Here is a 4818-nt window from a genome sequence, read left to right as displayed (position 1 = left end):
CCCAAGTTTTTTGAAGTAAAAAATCTAGCTAAAGGAAATAATGTAGATACTGATTGCTTGGCTATAATTAAAGCTAAGTAAAAAATCTAGCTAAGTGAAAAATATAGCTAAGTAAACCTCTATAAAGCTAGCTCACCAACATGGGCACAAATGAAAAAGGCTATAATGGGAATTTTGGGCTTTTTTTGGGTGGTAATATCGCTTTTTGGGCTTTTGTAGATTTTTTTATATGCAGTGTTGTGCTAGCTTAAACTTAAGCTAGCACAACTCTGTCAATAATTGTTTAAATGAAAAAAAGGTGGGCTCATTTTTATGGGCTTTTTTTGGGTTTTCATTCTATCATAGTGAATTTTTTTTATTATTATTATTTTTTTTTTAAGTCTATTGTTGTGCTACCTTAAACCTAAGCTAGCACAACTTTGTCAATAATTGTTTAAATTAAAAAGAGGTGGGCTTATTTTTATGGGCTTTTTTTGGGTTTTCATTCTATCATAGTGAAATTTTTTTTTTTAATATTATATTATTTCCCCCTATTATTTGTGAAATTTAATATGGTGTATTTATTTACTAATTTTATTGAAAAAAATAAACAACAATATTATAGAACAGTTAGACTTTGCAACGATTGATGCAAAAGTTTTTATTTTCTAGAGATATTTTAATAGGGGGAAATAATATAATATTAAAAAAAAAAAATCATTATGATAGAATGAAAACCCAAAAAAAACCCATAAAAATGAGCCTACCTTTTTTTAATTCAAACAATTATTGACAAAGTTGTGCTAGCTTAAGCTTAAGGTAGCACAACAATAGACTTAAAATAAAAATAATTAAAAAAAAAAAAATTTACTATGATAGAATGAAAACCCAAAAAAAGCCCATAAAAATGAGCCTACCTTTTTTAATTTAAACAATTATTGACAAAGTTGTGCTAGCTTAAGTTTAAGCTAGCACAACACTGCATATAAAAAAATCTACAAAAGCCCAAAAATCGATATTACCACCCAAAAAAAGCCCAAAAAAAACCCAAAATTCCCATTATAGCCTTTTCTATTTGTGCCCATGTTGGTGAGCTAGCTTTATAGAGGTGCTAAGTAAAATAATGTAGATATTGGTTGTGTGGCTACAATTACAGCTAAGTAAAAAATCTAGCTAAGTAAAAAATTTTGCTGGTAAAATAATGTAGATATCTAAGTTTTTTTTTTTTTAAATTTAATTTTTTTTTCCAAGTCCATTATTTTTAGCTTGGCAAAACTAGACAAAACTAGTCAATAAATAAAAATAACAACGGACGGACATGGAAGCCAGAATGAACGATAAGTCAACTTCCTCCTCTCTGGAGCGCTTGGGCCTGAGTTCGGACGTTGCCCAAAAAATTCAGCAGAAATATGCTCAACGGGCAGGGACGAATAGATGGTAACGGGGGCCCTGGGTTTTCCGATCATTATATTATAAAACAACGACTATAAAAAAACATAGGGAAGAAATTGAAAGAGTTCATTAAAATGAGGAAGTGACAAATCACTATGTTTTTAGATTTTAAACATTTTAAATCGGACTAAAGGGGTGAAAAAGGGTTGACCGGGCTTACATTTTTTTCCTAAGTTTTTATTTTTTCTTCTTTATAAATCCGGAAGGCTACTCGAAATTAATGACTGTTTATTGTTTGTTGGTGGGAGCAGAAAATTTAGAATATTTTTGAGGCTATTTGAATAGGACTAAAGGGGTGGAAAAGGGTTAAACAGTCATTAATTTCGAGTAGCCTTCCGGTTTTATAAAGAAGAAAAAATAAAAACTTAAGAAAAAAATGAAATTTCGCGGTTTTAACCCTTTTCCACCCTTACTTACTCCTTTTTTTTCAAATTGCGTTTTTTATAGTTGCCGTATCATTTTAGAGGTGCTAGATATTTTTTAAATAAATTTTCTAAATTTTTTCAGCTCGGGGCCCCCGGAAGACGTTTCGGCCCTGTTTTATAAAAAGTTTTCTGCTGAAATTTCTGCTAACTTCAGCTCCATCCGTAGGCAAAAGAGCGCCTGAAGAGCGTGACTAATAAGGCATGTAATCGCGTTCGTCCTTAAGGAGGTTATGCACAAATTACTCTTTTTTTAAAAAATATAATGAGAATGTTCTGAAATTTTATACACAAGTAGATCTTTTCATTCTGAATACAACGGTATAATTATTTTCTTATGTTGATCGGTTAAATTTTTTGTAATTAATTATTGAAAATAATATTTAACATTGGCTCTTATGGAGATTTCAACCATTTTTTTCGGATAGAAAAAATGATGAAAAAGTCTTGAAAAAAATCACACATATACTAGAAACCGAGTTTTATTAATTGCGCGAAAAATTTTCATATGTTGATCGGTCAATTAATGAGTAATTAATTATAAACTTTACAAAAATTAGATGTGGCAACGTATGGCATGTTCAAACACACATACATACCCGCAATCCCATATATTGTATATGGGGCGCAGGCGCTTTTCACTTTATTTTTTTACAGTGTAGTCGGATTTCAGTTTTGTCTGTGACGTCAGAAGCGCCCCGCAACACCCGCAATGAATTTGTGCATAACCTCCTTAATTTCTCGTTTCGGAATTTATTTGTGGCCTATATTTTTTGTTATAGTTAAAATCAATCGGTTGCTTATTTGCTACCTTAAATTTATTTTTTATTTCGACAAAATTAAAAAATTGAGGACATGTCAGACATCTGCAGATAAATTCTCAAACGGAAAATTAAGAACGAGAGCTATTTTATGCTTTGTCAGTCGCACTTTCCAGGCGCTTATTTGCCTAAGAAAGTTTATATATTATTTTGACAAAATATAAAAAAATATTGAGGACAGATAAATATAAAAATATAAAAATTAGCTATCAATGTTTTTACGATTCATGTTCGTCGCGTTCTGTGGTCGCTCATTCGCTCCTGATTTTTTTCTATGCCTAACCTTAAAGCAATAGTCCTATCATTATTTGTTGTTTTGTTGAGCTAACTTTATCGACGAATAAACTCTCACTGATGTATACAGAGTGAGTTTTAAATTATAGCAATCCATGATATAGGGATATAATTCAACTTTATATAGTATAACGAAAAATGACTCAATTATGATACCGAAAATTTTCTTTCAAAAATGGTGCAACAGTTCACTTTATTGCGCTATCAAACCACCCTGTATATACAGTTTAAGCTGTTCACCTTGATAACATCGAGAGAAGGATTTATGTAGCTTATGAAATTTCTAATGCGTGACGATAAAGAAAAAAAATTGTATAAATTCAAATTTTAAACTATTTACTTTAGTTTTATATGACAATACTAAATTTATTGCATATATTGTAATACTATGAATTTTAATATGAGACATTCTACTGAAAATTTTATAATTTTAGAAAAATAAATTCTTTTTTCTTCCCAAGTACAAGTTTTGAGTCTCACACGATTGACTGAATGAAAATTACTAGAATAGAACATAATTTTATTTGTGCACATCATTGATGCTTAATAGCTCATTAAATATATAGTCTGCTCAAAATCTTTTCAACCTCGGGAATTTTTTAAGTTTTTTAAAACAAAAAATATAGGGGTATGTAATCGGGGCTCGCGAATCGAATGGTTGGGTTTATAATTTGATAGGGCTAAGGGAAAGGGCTAAAAAAAAATTATTAAATATAAAAAAGTCAATTGCGTTAGACTTAAAAATAATTACGCGTCGCAAAAAGAATAAAAAAAAAAGTATTTGTGCCGGAAAAAAATAGAATAACTTTTCAAATAATCAACGAAAAAATAAAGTCAAAACGGGAAAATTTTCTTTGATTAAAGTAGATTAATTTCGCGAAAAAACCACCCCTTTTATCTAAAAAAAAATTACGCGTCATGAGAAAATAGATGACGCTGAAGCTGGCGACTCATTTAGCGGCTAAAGCAAGAAAAGTCAGGGATCCATAGGGTGTTCTTGAGGCCCCGGGAATAACGTACGTGGAAGTGCTATAAACATCAGAAGACCTCGTAAACGTTGAAAAGAATAATGATGGAATAAAAAGTAAAGATGTCCTATAAAGTTAGAACCATTATCCCGTGTCCTTGGGGGAGGGGGGAGGGATTTAATTATTATTATTAATTTTTTTTTTACATTTTCTTAAAATTATTTTATTTCACCCGGAAAAAATTCAAACTACTTCGAAATTTTTTATTCCAATTAAAGATAATATAATTACAAACCTACCCTGAAAATTTGAAGCCCTTATCTCGTGTCCTTGGGGGGGAAATATAATTATTATTGTTAATTTTCATCGATTTTCACAAAATTAATTTATTTGACCCGGAAAAAATTAAAACTACTTCGAAATTTTTTATTCCAATTAAAGATAATATAATTACAAACCTACCCTAAAAATTTAAAGACCTTATCTCGTGTCCTTGGGGGGGAAATATAATTATTATTGTTAATTTTCATCGATTTTCACAAAATTAATTTATTTGACCCGGAAAAAATTTAAACTACTTCGAAAATTTTTATTCTAATTAAAGATAACATAAAGACAAACCTACCCTAAAAATTTAAAGCCCTTATCTCGTGTCCTTGGGGGGGAAATATAATTATTATTGTTAATTTTTTTTTTTACATTTTCCTAAAATTAATTTATTTCACCCGGAAAAAATTAAAACTACTTCGAAATTTTTTATTCTAATCAAAGATAATATAATTACAAACCTATTCTGGAAATTAAGAGTCCTTATCTCCTTCCCAAGGACACGAGATAAGGGCTTTAAATTTTCAGGGTACGTTTGTAATTATATTATCTTTA

The sequence above is a fragment of the Aphidius gifuensis genome, linkage group LG6, assembly GCF_014905175.1.
Source record: "Aphidius gifuensis isolate YNYX2018 linkage group LG6, ASM1490517v1, whole genome shotgun sequence".
NCBI lineage: Eukaryota > Metazoa > Arthropoda > Insecta > Hymenoptera > Braconidae > Aphidius > Aphidius gifuensis.
The sequence above is the reverse complement of the archived record's forward strand: the minus strand, read 5'-3'. Positions refer to the sequence as shown.